The sequence below is a fragment of the Canis aureus genome, chromosome 1, assembly GCF_053574225.1.
Source record: "Canis aureus isolate CA01 chromosome 1, VMU_Caureus_v.1.0, whole genome shotgun sequence".
NCBI classification, from domain to species: Eukaryota; Metazoa; Chordata; class Mammalia; order Carnivora; family Canidae; genus Canis; species Canis aureus.
In genome coordinates this window covers 22,889,889-22,908,524 of record NC_135611.1, presented here as the reverse complement: position 1 = coordinate 22,908,524, position 18,636 = coordinate 22,889,889, and the positions used below count along the sequence as shown (strand labels likewise).

The window sequence follows — 18,636 nt, the reverse complement described above, 5'->3', positions numbered from 1 at the left end:
CTGGGTAGCAGAAGAAGCAGTCCTGTGAGTAGAGGGTTTGAACTTTCAAGCCCACTCCCTTGGTCTCCTAGGAGGGGAAAGGGGCTTGAGGTCGGGTTGAATCAATAGCTAATTGTCGATGATTTAATCGGTTGTGCCTACGTGTGGAAGCCTCCATAAAAATCCACAGAAGGTTCCAAGAGTTTCCCAGTTGGCGCAAGTGCATAGATGTTGAGGGAGTGGCGCCTGGGAAGGGCGTGGAAGTTCTGTACCCTTTCCCCACACTTTGTCCTTCTGTTCCTTCTGGCTGTCTCGGAGTCATACCCTTGGACTAAGCCAGTGATCTAGTAGGTAAAATATTCCTCTGAGCTCTGTGAGCTGCTCCAGTAAATTGATCTAACCTGAGGAGGAGGTAGTTGGAACTCACGGCTAGTGGGTCAGATACACAGGTGAAGACTACCTGGGTTTGTGACTACCCTCTGAAGTGGGAAGAGGGGGGCCGTAGGACCCCCAACCTGTGGAATCCCCTCTGTCTGCAGATAGATAGACGTCAGAATTGAGTTGAATTGTCCAAATGAATACCCAGTTGGCGTCCAGAGGATTGTTGGTGCTGCAGAGAAACCTCCTCTACGCTGAAGTGGGGTTCAAGAACCCAGAATAAGGATTTTAATTTCCTTAGAACAGTGAAGCCTGGGGGTGGTATGACTAATTGCGAATCTAGTGAGCAGGGGTTAGAGCAATTGCATGTAAATAGTTCGATAAATACCAGTGGTGGTGGGGGACATGCGGGTGTGAGAGAGAGAATCTGTATTGTATTATCTGCATGTTTTCCCTTATGGTCTTTAAACAAACAATTAGGTTTACACTATCTATATTCTAACCTAGGTCATCCAGAGATATTTAGACATAAACACACACCTTAGAGACAATATACACACCTTGCCATTTAGGTGGCTCTTCCTATCTAAGTTTCCGTGTCTTAAATCCGTTGATGAACACCATGGCCATAAAACCTATTTCATTTACAGCTAGCCCCTCTACTTTTGTTGTTCTATTAGGCACAGTGTTAAAAATTGTATTTTACGCAAAAAGAAATCATTTTCTTTTTTTTTTTTTTAATAATTTTATTTTAAATTGAGTAGTAATGATAGGCACGCAGTGTGAGAGAGAGAGAGGCAGAGACACAGGCAGAGGGAGAAGCAGGCTCCATGCACCGGGAGCCCGACGTGGGATTCGATCCCGGGTCTCCAGGATCGCGCCCTGGTCCAAAGGCAGGCGCCAAACCGCTGCGCCACCCAGGGATCCCAAAGAAATCATTTTCATCGTAACCCTTAAGAAGGGCTGCTCATGAGACTTCATTTGCTGAAATTTCACTTAGAGCATTTCACCAACTAGGAGTCTATTTAAGAAAGTGTGTTAAAGATTAATAAAGCTATATATAGTTTTAACTATGTTTCAGTGCTGGTTGATTTTATTGGATTGGATTTTTGTGGCCCCTCTCTCAAGGAGAATTCATCTCCAAAGGCTGGAACATGACATAAAAAATTAGTATTTCTTTGATGCAAGCATTGCTTCCGGGGTCATCCTTTGCATCCTGTAGGGCACTTAGTGAGCACACATCGTGGTTATTTCTCTAAGGTCATATCCAGTTGAGTCTTAGCCCTGGAGGTGCCTATGTTTGGAGGATGTGGTTGTAGATAAATTAAATGTCTACTTTAAATACCCCACAACCCCCACAACACATGCACCTCGCATATATCTGGGATTTGTTGGGGTTTATTATGAAATAGTTCACATACCATCAAATTTCACCGTTGAAAGCAGATAATTCACTCATTAGTATGTTCATAAAGCTGTGTAGCCATCATCACTTTCTGACTCTGGAACGACTTCTTCCCTCCCTTCATGCCCTGGCAACCATGAGTCTACTTTCTACTTTCTGTCTTTATTGTCTTTGTTTGTTTGTTTTAATTCCAGTGTAGTTGACCTACCGTTATATTAGTTTTAGGTGTACAATATAGTGATTCAACAATCTGTACATCACCTGGTGCTCATCACAACAAATGTACACTAAATCTCTTTATTGTCTGTTTTTAACATAAATGAGATGATCATAGTACCCTGTAAATATTACATAGCTTGTTTATATATATATATATAAAGAGAGAGATGCATTTTAACACTTTTCTGTATTCTAACAAATGAGTCTCATTTTGTAATTCCTCCTTACAATTTTATAGTTTCTATCCCTATACCGATATTGGTTTGTCTCTAATTTTTCACTTTTGTTAATAGTGCCTTAATGTATGATTTTGTATTCAGGGGATACTCTTGTGCATATCTTTTGCAAGTCTTTTGAGACCTACTCCTAGCAATGCAATCGTTGAATCAAAAGGTGTCTGCCTTTTAGAGATTCCTGGTAGAGTGATTTTTGTTAGGCTAGACCTAAAATATCAGAGGTCAGTGTTTACTGCCATTGAGCAAACACAGCTGGCTTCTCCTTAACTTTTAAATATCACTGATATCTACTGTGCCACAGGTGTTTGCCTCACTTAAAACAAAGAAAGAGAGAGAGAGAGAGAATCTTATGCACAGAAATCTATGAGAATATATCTAATCTGTGTCCTAAGATTTTCCCAAAATGTGTCTTCTGTCTTCTAGTATGGGTCACTCCATGACTTGGGGCTGAGGCTACCCTTAGGTAGAAATCAGAATTTCCCGAGCTTTATATACACTGTCAAAATGGCATTTGGTCCTACGGGCACACCACAGAAGAATGGGAGCTTAACTCTAAGTCCTTAAGAAGCTCCAGATTCTGGCCCTGCTTGCTTCCCTAGCCCCACGTATAACCCCATCTACACTCATTCTTTCAGTCGTTATAGCAGTTTCCTCAACAGCCATATGGTGTTCGTGGCTTTGCACACCATTCTCTTCATCTTACTTTCTCATCCTTGTACTGACTCTCCTGTATCCTTTTTTTTTTTTTTTTTTTTATAAGATGCAATTCATGTAGCCCATCTTCAAGGACCCTTAACTAGCCCCTTAAGTGAGAAGGGGCCTCGTCTTCTGGTGTCCTCTTGTTATAGCACAGAACGTGCCACCCTATAGATAATACCTCAGCTCATCTACTGGTCACTGACTTTGAGAAGGTGCAGTTGACATTCTATCTTAACTGCCCTGGGTGAACAGGCTCTTCAGAACCTGGTTGCTTGCTTGCTGTGGCGGGTGGTTAGGAGCATGGGGCTTCACAGTCAGCTGGTCAAGACTTTGGATCCTATCTGTGGTACTTCCCTAGTTCTGTAAACTTGGCCACCTATGGAAATTATTCTGGGCTTAGTCTCCTACCTGTAAAGTAGGCCTACCGCAATGAGGTTGCTGTGAAGATGACCAAGCAGTGCTTAGCAGAGGGCCTGGGACTTTGTAAAGGCTCAACAAATGAAGGTTTATGGACAACAAAATTGGGGTATTATTGAAAATTCCCTAAGCGCTCTGCAGCAGATGGGACTAGAGAAGCCCTATGAAGAAGCTTCTCCTCCCTGGGGACGCATACCCATGTGCCCTGCGTGCTCTGACTATCTGGCCTGTTTCCCATCCAGAGGCTTATCCTTCCTCATCCACAAAGACCCTGTGCAGACACTTGAGGTTATATGTGCCTCTTTAAAATTCCTAGCACCAGCGCTGTGGGATCGGTACGTCTCCCTGAGTAATCAGAGTTAATCAAATAATGCCTGCTCTAGAAAGGACTTGGATAATATTCAGGGTTTTTACTTTATTCTTTCATAAATTGAAACATCACAGCTCTTAATTCTCACTTACTCAAAGTCTGAAGTAAAGTTTGCCATGGCTTTGAAAAGCTTTCTGTGGACTTGCAAATATTGGGTCTCTTCCTTCTTCTGAGAAAGCAAGTGAACTGCAAATTGGCAGGTTGGTATGTAAACACATCATGAAAGCCAAGTGGTCCTTGCAGATATCAGAATATTCTTAGGGTTGAGGGATTCATGTTGGTAATCTGACTTGGATTAATATGTTTTTATATGAATCTCGACATAGAAGATTATTTACAACTGACATAGAAGATTATCCTTCTTTTTTTTTTTTTTTCTTTTTTTTGGGGGGGGAAGTTTATTTATTTACTTAAGGAGTCTATACTCAGTGTGGGGCTCGAACTCACAACCCCAAGATCGAGAGCCACGTGCTCTGCTGATTGAGGCAGCTAGGTGCCCCATCCCTCATAATGATGCTTTTTTGCCTACTCATGTTAAAAAATGCAGGTGATCATCCCATTTTGCCAGAAGATTTACATCTGTCTCTTCCAACACTAGGCTATACTTTCTCTCTGTATTTGTGTAAATATCTGCAGTACAAATGTTTTGGTTGTTGTTGTTGTTGTTGTTTTTTGTGAAAGGCTCTTAGGAAATATTTTAATGATCAGCATCATTTATGTTGCCTGTGCAGCTAGGTGACTAATCCCATCCCTTTCTCCACCAGCACTCTTACAACTTAACGTACCTTCAGAAAATGTGGATGCCATTATAAGGTAATGCTGCCCTGATAAGCATGTCAGTGCTTTGGGAAGGAAATGTGGGAGTATAGAGCTGAGCACGCCCAGGCTAGGCCCGTGACAATGAAAAGGATGTTTATAAATGAAATAGCACTACAAATGGCACCGCAGTTTGGAGGAGGGAAGCAATTTGGTGAAGTGAGAGATGTTAAATGTTTTAATTTTCTTCTATGCCAGTAAAATCTTGTAAAACAAGGTGACATATTAAATTTTCTATACTACAGTGACTCCAAGAGCCTGTCAACATTTTCATTATAAACTCCATTTTCAGAGCTTTATAACTCAGCTTTAAGAATTCACTCTGGCCTGACATTTGGAGTGCAAGGTCTTACCTGGGGGACATGTGTTTCACATGTTTGAGAAATTATGAGTTTATCCATTTTTCAGTTTATAACGAGTAACCTTTTCATACTTTTTTGCTCGGCTGCTGAGCCTCAGAAATTAGAGGCAGAAAGAAAGCTTACATGTGGCAGGTCACCAATGGGGGGGAAGAAACTACAAATGTGGTCAACATAGGTCAAGCCTGCCGATTTTCATTATGGAGACTCCCAGTCATACCGGTCACCCTGCCTGTCTTAGGGAAAGCAGAAAGGGCTCTACTACGCTGCCCTCAACAGTTCAGACTCAACTGTGCTCCCCGGGAGGTATCTTGTGCCAGAACTCTGCAGGGGAAACCCCAATTGATTGGAAAATTCTTAGTTCCCATCTGTTTATTCCCACATTTGTATTATTTTGTGGATGGCATAAGACCTTTTCCCTAAAGCTTTACTTCATTTTTTTTTTTTTTCAAATCTCCTTGCTTTGTTGTTAACTCTTCTTGGTGGTTGTGTTTTTTTGTTCGTTTTCTCCTCTATCATATTTAGCACTCAGTAGGTACTCAGTGCGTATTATTTATTTAACAACATACCCACCCTTTGTATACTTCGGAATAGCTACCGTTAAATCTTTGAAAGAACTACTATGGGGAAAGGAAAGAGCAATGGAGGAAAAGAAGAGAAATCTGCATGTTACCAGTTGGAATGGGTCTTTGAAATGTCCTAAGGACCTACTACCTGTATGGCTTACATACAAAGAGCAAACTGTAAGCTCCCTTCTGGAAGAGGGTAGACTCTTTTCAATGAAAGGTGTTGTATCAAGTCTCCAGTCTTAGATTGTTTCAGGAGAATTCTGGAAATCACCACCTCCGAGTATGTATTCGACATGCTTTCACTCCTACCTAATTGTATTTTTATACAGCTGCCGAATTCATGTTAAAATGTGAGAAGCACCCAGTGGGTAATCCCAACACTTGCTTTTATGGTGTGAGGATCCATTACGTGACACCTAAAAAGCAGCAACATAATTTATGTCCTCCCAACCATCCTGCATGCCATATCCCTTAGGAGACTGAGGCACAGTTTATTTATTATTTTTTAAAATTTTTATTTATTTATTTATTTTTATTTTTTATTTTTTATTTTTTATTTTATTTTATTTTATTTTTTGAGGCGCAGTTTAAATAGCTTACCCCACAGCTAATGAATAGGCAAAGCAGGTTTGAAACTTTTTTAGGTCTTTTTAGACCTAAAACCCACATTCTTTCCTCTAAGCCATCATGCTTTTTCTTAATGTACACAAGGACATTTGTTTTTGTTTGCATTTTTGTACCATAATCAAGCTATGCCTAACCCATAACTGGTTGACATTTTCTAATGAAACCTATTAGGAGATACAGGCTAGACTCCAAATAAAACAAAACAAAACAACTGTGGAGGGGGCAAGGACTAAAGGACTTGAATTAGTTTAAGCCAGGAATCTGGTTTCCTTTTCAATTTCTCTTGCCTCATTATCCTTTCTTCCCTCTTCCTGTAAGTCCCACTGTAGTGAGTGACACCCCACTCAATGAGTTGTCCAAGACAAAAAAAAAACCTGGGCAATCTCATTTTTCTCTCTCTCATCTACCTAAAACTTTCTTATCAAACAGCAAGCCATGTCTAGCTTTTCTAAGAAACATTTTTTTTCCCTTCAAACAGACTTACTTTTTTTGAGTACTGTTATGTTCACAGCAAAATTGAATAGAAGATACAGAGAGTTCCCATATATCCCGTCTCCCCACACATAAACAGCCTCTCCCTCACTAACATTCCACATTGCAGTGGTGCATTTATTACAACTGATGAGGCCACACTGACACATCAATATCACTCAAAGTCCATAGTTTACTTTACGGTTCACACTTGGTGGTGTATATTCTATGGGTTTTGACAAATATATAGTAAAACGTATAACCACTGGCAACCACTGATCTTTTTTACTATCTTCTTAATTTTGCTTTCTTCGGAATGTCATATGGCTGGAATCATACAGTAGGCTACTTTTTCAGATGGGCTTCTTTTACTTACTAATATCCATTTAATATACCTCCCTGTCTTTTCAGGGCTAAATAGCTCATTTCTTTTTAGTGCTGAATGATATTCCATTGTCCGGATATGGACGTTTGTCCCTTCACCTACCAAAGGACAACTTGATTGCTTCTACATTTTTAGCAAATATGAATAAAGCTGCTATAAACATTCATATGCAGGTTTTGTATGGATAGGTGTTGCAGTTCTTTCAGGTAAATGCCAAGGAATGGGATTGCTAGATTGTATGGTAAAGGTAAGTGTAGTTTTACAAGGAACTGCCAAAATGTCTTCTAAAGTAGCTGTACCGTTTTGCAATCCCACCAACGGTGAAGGAGGGTTCCTGTTGCTCCACATCCTCGCTAGCATTGGGTGTCATCCGTGGTCTGGGTTTGGGCACACTTACAGGCATGCAGTGGTATCTTATTGTTTTAATTTGCATTTTCCTGATGACAGAGGATGTGGAGCATCTTTTCATGTACCTATTTGCCATCTGCACATCTTCTTTGGCGAGGTGTCTGTTCAGCTCTTTTGCTCATTTTTTGAGTTGTTCATTTCCATATTGTTGGGTTTTAAGAGTTCTTTTCTGCTTGGGATAACTGTGCTTTATCAGCTATGTCTTCTGCAAATATTTTCTCTCAGTCTATATTCTGTCTCCATGTTCTCCTGGTGGTGGCTTTCAAAGAGCAGAAGTTTTTAAATTTAATGACATTCAGTTCATCCTTTCTCTCTCTCTCTCTCTCTCTCTCTCTCTCTCTCATGGATCATACTTCTGGTGTCATCTCTAAAAAGTCACCACCAGATCCAAGCTCATTTGTATATTTTCTTATGTTATCTTTTAGGAGTTTTATGATTTCTTGTTTGATATTTAGGTATACGAACTATTCTAATTTTTTATAAAGGGTATAAGGTGTCTGTAGATTCCTTATTTTTTTAATGTAGCTGTCCAGTTGTTCCAGCACCATTTGTTGAAAAGACTCTCCATAATTTTGCTTCTGAGCCTATGCCAAAGATTAATTAACGGACTGTTTAGTTTTTCTTCTTCTTCTTCTTCTTCTTCTTCTTCTTCTTCTTCTTCTTCTTCTTCTTCTTCTTTAGATTTTATTTATTTACTTGACAGAGAGAGAGAAAGAAAGAGGGAGAACATGCACAAGCAGGGGGAGCAGCCAGCAGAGGGAGAGGGAGGAGCAGACTCCCAGCTGAGCAGGGAGCCTGACATGGGGCTCCATCCCAGGACCCTGAGATCGTGACCTGAGCCAAAGCCAGATGCTTAATCAGCTGAGCCAGCCACGCACAACTGATTACAACTGATTATTTCTTTCTATGTCTACTGGCTCTAACTAAACAGAAGCCACCCTCATCCCTTGACTGCTTCTCCTACAATTGTCTATTAATTAGATGGCAATCTATTTTATATACAGAGGATAAAATTGTCTTTTAAAAGTATACAATTTTTTAACAACTTGAAGTTGTTAAATCATTTCCCATGATTCTAGGATCAAATCTAAACTCCATAATGACCCAAAAGCTCCACATGATATGGCTTCTTCCTTCCATCCTTTACCCCCTTCTTCCTCTCCTTCCTCCATGGCCAACTTCATTCTCACTAGTTTCTGTGCCATGCTCTAGTCCTTATAATCTTTTTCAGTTCCCCTAGTAAGATATTTCCTCCCACATTGGCATATGGAGTAATCTCTTGAAGACCCTTTTTTTTTTTTTTTTTCATTTCCTCTTGGTTAAGCTCATTCCTGTTCATTCTTTGGAGTTCTGTTTTGATTTCACTTTTTCTGGAATGTCCATTGTTTTTCCTAGAGTCCACTCCTAACTGCTGTCAGAGCACCATGCCTCAAATGTCCTTCTGAATGATTACTGGTTATAATTTTATTATTATTGCTTTAGCACCTACCTACCCCACTAACCATGTCTGTCATCTTCCCTGATGTATTCACAGTGGGCACAACAGCAGTGTCTTAGTGTCCAACCAGGGCTGTGGGCAGTAACAAAATATGAATCATCACCACAGGGTAGGAACTGCAAGGCAGGGGAGCTGATGGTTAAGTCCCTGGTTCCTGGATCCCAGGACTTCTCTTTTTACCTGAGTGTCAAGTTATCAAGTCATGAGTCAAAGATTTTAGTTACCAGTATATAGAAATGACACAGAGAGTGGGGATTTGGAGAGTCACAGGATCTTAAGTTCAGAAAAGATCAAAGTCTTCGTGCAGTAGTCAAATATCTGTTAATGATCATAAATGGAGAGCATTAAAGTATTCAAAGGTCATCTTCTTTCCACATCTCTCAAGGCCCCATAGTCCCTAGGTTGTTTTGGTTCCTTTAGATGGTCCCTAACATGCCAGGAAGGATAGGCCAGGGAGTGTTCTTGGCCTCCCCTCCCATCAGGCCTTCACAGAGAAAAATTTGGTTTTTAATTTTTTCTATTCTTATGTAATAACTGCTTTCTCTTTCAGAAAGCAGTTTTCAGATGTTTCCCAGTTTCAAGTCTCAGTAGGCCTTTAAATTATTTATTTATTTATTTATTTATTTATTTATTTATTTATTTATTTGTTTTAGAGAAAGTGTGTGCATGCAAGTGAGGGAAGGGGCAGAGGAAGAGGGAGAAACCCAGGCAGGCTCCATGCCCAGCACAAAGCTGGACACTGGATCCCAGGACCCTAAGATCATGACCTGAGCTGAAATCAAGATTCAGACACAAAAGTGACTGAGCCTCAGCAGGCCTTTTATTCAGTATTGTCTGGGAAGAGGTGAGCCCTGGGTGACCCAACGTCGGCATGAGCAATAGACCTCACACACAAATCTGGAAGCAGGCATGAGACGGAGACCATATTCTTTTATCAGTAAAGAAAAATTGTTGTTCACAAAAAAGTGAATTCAATATGTAAACTAAATGGATAGATTGGTAATTACTTTTTACTTCTGTTCAATTTTGAAAACCATTCAAATTAAAAAGAAATATGCCCAAGCCCCTTGTTAACTGGAATTGCTGGTTTCTCTAGCACATTGGCCCTTCGATAGCCACTCGGCTTCTTTCCGATGTTGGGAGTAGCATCTCTTTTCTACCCTGTACTCCAAGGGTGGACAGAGAGGCTGGAAACTTCCTCTACATAGGAGCATTAGGGGGCCAGTATCCAGGGCCCAAAGACATTTTGGAACAATATACTCTCATGACTATGAGGGTATAGATAGAGACATCATATCAGAGAGATCTCTGAGATGTTTCCTCCATGGTATTGTATCTATTTAAAATGAGAGGTTGGGAGACACCTCGGTGACTCAGTGATTGAACATCTGCCTTGGGCTCAGGGCCTGATCCTGGGGTCCCAGGATCGAGGTCTCACATCGGGCTCCCTGCATGGAGCCTGTTTCTCCCTCTGCCTGTGTCTCTGCCTCTCTCTCTCTCTCTCTGTGTGTCTCTCATGAATAAATAAATAAAATCTTAAAAAATACATAAATTAGGAGGTTGAAATTTCTTTAATATCAAAAGCCTTCAGTAACGTTGATCTCTCTCTCCCTGTCTCTCTCTCTCCCTTCTTTCTTTACCTCTCCCACGTTTTAATTAGGTCCGAAATGCAGTGCTTTTGAAGGAACTTGGTAAAAATACTAGGTCCAGGCCTTGTGCTTGTTCAATGAAGCTGTTTTCTTTATTAGCTACTGGAGTGATTTTGATGTATACCAAGGTTTAACATGTATATTGTTTCAATTTTATGAAAAATAGCATCATGCCTTGTTACTCTGATACCTCACTCTTTTATTTTATAATGTAGTTATTTATTCTATGGTGCCTTCTTTTTACTTATTATCGTTGAATATTTTTTGATTATCGGAAGCTACTAATTACCATAGCTCCTTTATTAAATGGTGTCGTAATGGCAAATATTTAGGTAGATTGTAATTTTGTCAATTCATGCTGAACACTTTCATGTTAATACCTATTCTTTTAAGAATATCCAATTGTAACATGATTAAAAACAGTCAGTAAACCATGAATATCAGGAGAATGATAGCAAGAGGTTTGTGAGTATGTATTGTGGGGCTCCGGCAATTTATTTTTGACAGAGACCCTGATTAAATGCCTCTCTGTGGATTGCCATGGTTTTTGGCAGAAGTGACGTGATGATTTGTGCTAGAGGTTTAATAAGTTTAGAGTTGAAAATTTATTCTGCTTTCATTCCTTCCCCTTTGGCTGATAGTTACTGCCTAAGATACTTCATCAGAGGAACTACTGTGGGAGGGCCTGATAAGAAGCTATCATGCAAAGGGTAGTGGCGGGTTTCTAGTGTCAGTCTCAGAGTTGACTGTATTTGAGGAGATAAGAGCTCAGTTTAGATAACGCCCTCCCTTCAAGGAGGTTTCAGTCCAGGAGAGCTTATGATCCATCACAGTGACCTTATTTTATTTTATTTGGAGGGAAGGGGTTGTTTGTTTGTTCATGATAAAGACTTAGTCAAAGCAGAAACTCCCCAAGGAATGAGTTAACATTGCATCCCTAATTTCTTGCCTCTAATAGTACAGTACACATCTGTACTCTAATAGTACAGTACACATCTCTCTTTCTTCTCCTGAAGGTTTCCTGCTTTAATACATAACCAGGTATATGCAACTATTTTCATTACCAAGCAAGTGAACTTTGTGAATTGTTCAGTTGCCTTGTATTCAGAGTGCTTTGGGCGTAATTCCTCGAAGGTGGAGTGACTGTATGGACAACTCATGATATGCAAACATTTCATACTTTCAGTAGGGGTACGTACCATCCCTACCACCTCCTCTGGAAGCTTCTGGAAAGAAAGGTAGCAACGGGAAAGAACTCTATAAAAGGAAATAATTTCAGTGCAAGAACTTGGATTTAAATTATTAGACCTCAGAAATTTACGACTTTTGTATTAAGGGTTAAGCTTTCAGTTAAAATCTGAAACTAGGATGTTGGCCTTTCAATGCCAAATATTGATGATTTTTCCTCTTAACTGATGAACACATTGTATCAACTTTGTGATCCGAGTGCCCATTAAGTTGGTAGCCAAAGAGAAAGGGTCATTTTTATATTTTATACCTTTAACTGAGCTCCATTTGAAGATGACTTATTTACCAACTAAGTTTATTTCTCTTCCCAAAACACTTGAGGCACTGAGAAAAAGTTTGTAAGCATTGGAAGGTACGACCCCAAACTAATAGAAAAAAGGTGGGACAGATGTATACAACAGATTGCAACAATCTGTAGACAGCAAAAGTCAGATGCAGGAGGGGAAATTATCAAAGTGAGGTGGGACCTGGAGAACAGTTCTGGAATGAGAGCCCTGGATGTTTGTAATGTTCAGGCAAGCTAGGTGAGTTGCGAGCAGTGGTTCAGAGTGGTCCCTGATCAGCTGCATAAGCATCTCAGGGGAGCTGGTTAGAAATGCTAATTAACGAGCTCTACCCCAGAACTATTGCCTGAGGCTCTGGGGTGTTGCCTGGTGATCTATAGTGTAACAATCCCTCCAAGTGATTCTGATGCACAGTTTTTAACCACTGGAGGAGAGTGTCCTGGGCGGATTACAGCTAAGGATGGTGTTGACCTGCCTGGGAAAATCTTGAGAACCTCAAGGGAGGAGAGAAGGGGGGGAGGGGGATGGAGATGGGGAGGAGAGATTAACAAAATATCCAGTTGATTATCTCTACAGCTGTTTTCTGCCCTACTCATTTGTTCAGAATACCTAACAAATAGTCTCTACTAAACAAGTCAAATAGGAAGGATAGTCTCTGAAAAATATGAGTAGACTGTCCAGGGAGATCTAGAACAGCAAAGAACTCCGCATTTTGGCATCAAGAGTTTCCCAGCACAATAGGGAGCTCCTCGGTCATGCACAGGAAAGTATTTTGACTCTGACAGTCTCTCCCACCTGCAGAGACCCAGGTAGATACTTCTTTTGGTTCACACTTAACTATAAATTCACAGCAAAAGATCACCAGAATTCTTACAAAACGATAAAGAAAGGCAAAGATAAATAAATTTTAAAAATCAAGTAATTTCATGGTAGTACAGGGAAACTGAGTTTTTAAATAACTTCTGATGAGTGATCCTAGAGAAACGTAAGAAAACCATGTATTCCTAAACCAATAACTCCAAAAACGAAACAATCAGAGAAGAAAAACAATCTCTTAAAAAATTAAACAAATATATATTTAATAGAAATTCTCAAAAAATCAATAAAAAGGAAGGTGGAAGAGATGGGATCTCTAAGACTTGTTCTCTTAAAAAGAAAGCTCGGAGGAAGCAAAGATAAGAGGATGGGGTCAAGATTTCTTCTATCTGGTTAATAGGAATACCAGAAGAGAGAAAAGATAAAAAGGAGGGGGAACACATTTAAAAATATATTAAGTAATTTCCCTGGTACGTCTTCTAATAAAAAAGGCCTGTCACGTGTTGAGTTAGATGAAAGAAAAAGGCTTATGCTGAATCAGTTACCATTATGACAAAGTGGAGGATAGATAGGTTTTCAGAGAGAAAGAAACACCCACAGGACACCCCCCCCCCCCCCCCCGCCGACAAGTCACCATCTGACTCAGTAAACTGGAAGCAAGAAGACACTAAAGCAAAACTTCTTTTTTATTTGGGAAAATTGTTTTTTCAACTTAGGAATCTTCAACATCCAGACTGTTGATCACAGGTAAGGATAAAATAAAGTCATTGTTAGATACCCAAGGGCTCAGAAATGATACATCTCATACATCTCCTAGGAAGTTGCTTGTCCTAACCAAGGGAGTCGAGAACTAGAGAGCAGTTGACCAACAATGGGGCTGGGTGAGATGAATCCCGAAACGTGTCCTACAAGTTCAGGCTCGGATTCTCATGTTTTTAAAATGTTGATAGTTTTTTCATCATGGGTTTTCTGCATCATTTAATTTTTAAAAATGCATTTAAAACATCATTTTATCTTCAAATTGAGGTTTCCAGTACCCCATTAAATTTTGTACCTAAGGTATCTGCCTCACTAACCTCACTAACCCACAGCCCTGGCCCTGTGTTTTCTGAGGCTTCTGTGACAAAATACCATAAACTGGGTGGCTTATGTCAACAGACATTTATTCTCTTATAATTATGGAGGCCAGAAGTTTGCAGTTAAGGTATCAGCAGGGTCTTCTTCCCTCTGGAGGCTCTAGGGAACATCTGCTGTTTGCTGCTTTCTGCTTATGTTGTCTCCAAGTGTGGCTTGGCTTGTGTCTGTATCAATCGGCTCTGAATCCATCCGTGGTCACATTGCCTCCTCCTTACTTGAGGTCTTCTTTGTATGTGTGTCTCAAAACCCTCTCTACCTCTCTTTTATAAGGACGGCTGGAATTGGAATTGGGACCACATGGATAATCCAAGGATGATCCTCTCATCTCAATATTCTTAATTACGTCTATAAAGATGCTCTCTCACCCTAATCCCCCTTTTTTAAATATTATATTTTATTTATTCATGAGAGAGGCAGAGACACAGGCAGAGGGAGAAGCAGGCTCCATGCAGGGAGCATTATGTGGGACTTGAATCTCCGGTCTCCAGGATCAGGCCCTGGGCTGAAGGCGGCGCCAAACCATTGAGCCACCTGGACTTCCCCTAACCCCCCTTTTTAAAGAAGGTTTTAGGGATTAGGTTGTGGATATGTGTTTTTTGTTGGGTGGGTGGTGGGTAAAATTAACCCACTACAAGTAGCAGCAGATGCAAACTAAGAGAAAACAATGAAGTGACACCCCAGAAGGATACCTGTGCAGGTGACAGATCACTAAAGCCACACTACATCAGAAGGGACTTGGCAGATTTGATGGAATGTTTGAAGTAGAATATGAGGATATTATTAATGCAATTCTTTTTTTTTAAGAAAGAAATATAAATGCCTAGGAAGATTTAAAAATAAGAGCAAAAGGAAGTCATTATTGTGTATCACCAGGCCCATCAGTAAGCAATATTTATAAAATTTTGAAAATGTAAACAATGTTTATTAATTTTGACCTTTTTGAAACAAACTGTAGACAATGGACAAGACATTATTTACATCTATCCTGAAAAGGTAAAGAAAAGTATCTGGCACACAGTAGACGACAAAAAGGAAGAGTGATAATAATAAACAAAAAAACTAAAAACAATGGATAGACGCAATAATATTCTCTTGTTACAAACTATGAAGTCAGGAAATATTATCACTGAAAGAAGAAGAAATAGAGTTATAGGTATTATATTACTTGGATGGTTCAGTGGTACCCAATATGGATAACTTCAATAGTGATCCCCTAGAAGGGGAGTGGTGGCATAAATCCTCAGCTATCGTTGTGAGAAGCCAATAAATAATGTCTAAAGTTGACAGAGCAAATAACAGACACATCCTATAGAGATGTGAAAGAAGCTACAAGGAAAGTTTTTAAAAGTTTACTATGGGATGCAACTATTGCATTTAATATTAAGCCCCTTTTTTTTTTTTTTTTTTTTAAGATTTACTTATTTATTGAGGGAAAGGGGCAGAGGAAGAGAAAGAATCTCAAGCAGACTCCTGCTGAGCAGGGAACCAGACGTGGTGCTTGGTGCTCTGACTCTGAGATCTTGACCTGAGCCAAAATCAAGAGTTAAATGCTTAATCAACTGAGCCACCCAGGAACCCCTTTTCTTTGGTGTTTTAAACATTGTTTTAATGCATCAAAGAAATAATGAAAGAACCCATAACATTTTCTTGCATTCTGTGGTTTGAAAGTGTCTTTTAATGAATTATGGATTCATGAATAGAATTCTTTTTTAAGTGAATTTTAAATTAATTTCATTACTATTTCACTACTTCTCGAACTCTGCAGATCATCATTTTTTCCCCTAGGTATCAGCTACTATTTTGGTAAAATACAATGAAAGGAATTAATATAAAAGAAATAAAAATAAAGACATCTTATATGCAAACATAATTTTTACACTGGGCCCAGTAGACATAAATTTTCCATGTCCAATTTTTGTAGAACTTCCTTTCAATGTGTCTACTCGCCATGTGACACACTGGTAACAAAATTGGCAGACTTGTGGCAATATCAAGAGGCACAGTTTGAGCAATGGCCTAGTTTTACCTTTTTTGTTTCTTCTTTTTTAAAAAAAATTTCCCTTCTTTCCTTCCTTCCTTCCTTCCTTCCTTCCTTCCTTCCTTCCTTCCTTCCTTCCTTCCTTTCTTCCCGAGTTACTTTTTCCTATCTTGCTTAAACAATCTTACCCCACCCCAAGACTGTCAAGATACTGCTTTATTGTCTTCTAAAAATTCTATAATTTTACTTTCTGCACTTAGACATTGACTAGGCCTGACTGTTGGATATGGTGGGAGGTAGAGTTTTAATTTTGTTGTTATCTTATCCCTTCCCTTTTTCCTGTTATCAGTTGTCCTCATGCCTCTATTGACAGGATTATCCTTTTTCTCACTGCTCAGCAGTGCCATATAGCATCCTGTTAAATATTGAGGTTCGGTTAAAATAGGCTGTTTCTGGGCTCTGTATTCTTTGTCAGTGTTTTCTATATATGTATCCTTGCATCAGCGTGGCACTTTGACTACTATAGCACTAAAATAATGCCTGGACTTTGTAAGCATATCCTCCTATTTTGCCCTTTATTCAAGTGTATTTTGGCTTTCGTTGGCCTTTTGCATTTGCATGAAATTTTAGTTGACTTTGAAAGTTTCCCTCAAGACAGGAGTTGAGATTTTGATTAGACTGTACCAATTTGTAAATGTTTTTGGGAGGGATCATCTCTACAGTTTATGTCTTTATAGTCCTGGGCTTTCCAGTCTTGAATATAATTTCTTTCTTTTTTTTTCATTTTTGTCTGTTTTATCATAGATGATATTCATCTCTTTCTGTAGATTTATTCCTAGTGTGTCATGTTTATTACAGCTGATACTTTATATAGAATCATAAATTTTATTTTGTATCTGTTTTATCTGGGTTTTTGTTGTTGTTTGTTTTTTTGTTTTGTTTTGTTTTGTTTTTTGTTTTTTGTTTTTTGTTTTTTTACATAGGATTTAGTAGATTGATGAGGTAGGTAGATAAGGTAGGTAGGTAGATAAAGAATCCCCAAACCTGGCTCAGTTCTCTTCCTTTTCACTTGTTCATCTTGACATTCCTTTGGACTTTACAGTTTGGAAGGTAATGAAATTCACTTCTTGTTAAAAAAAATTGTTAATGCAGGTTGTTTGTTAGACAATATCTTTCAAAATACATAATCTATAGAGAGGAATGCAAGAGAAAAAGTCCTAGGTGATAGAAAGGTTGGGCTCCACCAAACTGTGCGATCTGTTCTGGGTGAATGCAAGTCGTTGTAGAGAATTGAATTTTATAGTCAATATTTATTGAATACCTGTTTTATGTAAGCATCATAATCACCACACCGAGGGGGCACCTCCTTTCAAGGAGTTCACTTTGTAGCAGGTTGGATGGAAGGAGTGTCATGAAAAGATACTCATTTTTTTACAAAATCCTCATCAATTTGAGACTGATGTTGTGCCCATCTATTTATATGTGAAAAGAGTAGAAAGCTTATGTTACTCTGTTCTTTAAAGAGTCACATAGTTGGAGAGAATGACTTTTTTCATTACTGATTGAATATACAAGGAAAAATTTCAGCACTGAGAAACAATGTGTGGTTTTCTTTTTTTTAAGAAAATAATTTCTCAGTGATGAAAAGGGACAGTCAAGGTAAAATACAATTGAGTAGAAGTAAGGGAGGTAAAAGACCTCTTCAGTTAATGCATTTCCAGAACTAAGCACAAAGGTGCTTCCTAAACAAAAGGACCTTTATAAATGAGGGTGCACTTTAGAGAGATTCTTTTCAAAGGATCTCTGTTTAGTTCAACAGGCTCCTTCAAATGCAATGCATTTTTAAGGCTTGGGAAGTAATGATTGATACTCTCTCTAGAATCCGGTGTTTGGTTTTATTGTGGGAGCTTTGGTAACACAGGTTGGTTTGTCGCATCCTGCTTTGAAACAGTCTCATGACTGAGAGAGGTGCTTATGGGATTTAGAAGTCAGGAGAGGAGGGGCGCCCAGGAGGCCCAGTCAGTTAAGGGTTTGCCTTTGGCTCAGGTCAGGATCCCTGGGATCTGGGATTGGGCTCCCCTGTCAGTGGAGAGTTGGCTTTTCCCTCTCCCTCTGCTCAAATAAATAAATAAAATCTTAAAAAAAAGAGAGAGAGAGAAGTCAGGAGAGGATATTTGTGTTTTTATATCTTGTTCCGCCTTTCTTGTTTTCCTATATCCTATCAGCCTTCTCATATCAGCCCTTCTCCAAGATAGCTTCTGGGGCTGGACACTCTGGTGTCCTACCTCTATTCTTAAGCCCTCTGCTTTGCTCCTACTTCTGGAACTACTCCCTGGCCCTCGTTTTCCCCATGCACTTTCACTCAATCCCAAATACACAGGACGCTGGACATTTGGCCTCCCTCCACGTGTATTCCCTGCTGCAGCTTCCTGGCTTGCTGGGCTCTCATGAAGGTGACTTCCTCGACCTAGGACCACTAGCTCTCTCCTCCGTGGCTCTATTTGCTCCTCCCTTGCTCCCTTCTAAGTTACTTACAAGAGAGACATCTGCAAAGTTTTGATTTTACCTCCAATACGCTGTTAAGAGAGAAGGGAATTTCAGAACAGTTTAGGGGAATTTATTCCCCATTATACGCCTCCCGTAAACATTTTAATTTTAAAACCTGACACTCTACCTGGAAGAATTAGG

At 39.5% G+C, this 18,636-nt stretch overlaps 1 protein-coding gene across 6 annotated transcripts in view; it reads left to right on the top strand.

Annotated features, from left to right (window-relative positions):
• DCC (DCC netrin 1 receptor) overlaps nt 1-18,636 on the top strand; it is a 1,086,625-nt gene that overhangs the window by 390,098 nt on the left and 677,891 nt on the right. Inside the window, exons 1-2 of one of the 6 annotated variants that reach the window (XM_077892674.1) lie at nt 3,127-3,903; nt 4,468-4,516. The exons of 3 other annotated variants lie outside the window; for them this stretch is intronic. The gene's annotated coding sequence lies outside the window, so the exon portion shown is untranslated. Of the gene's footprint in view, nt 1-3,126; nt 3,904-4,467; nt 4,517-18,636 lie in introns of those variants that run through there. 2 more of the 6 variants (XM_077892691.1, XM_077892664.1) reach the window with 2 other exon arrangements.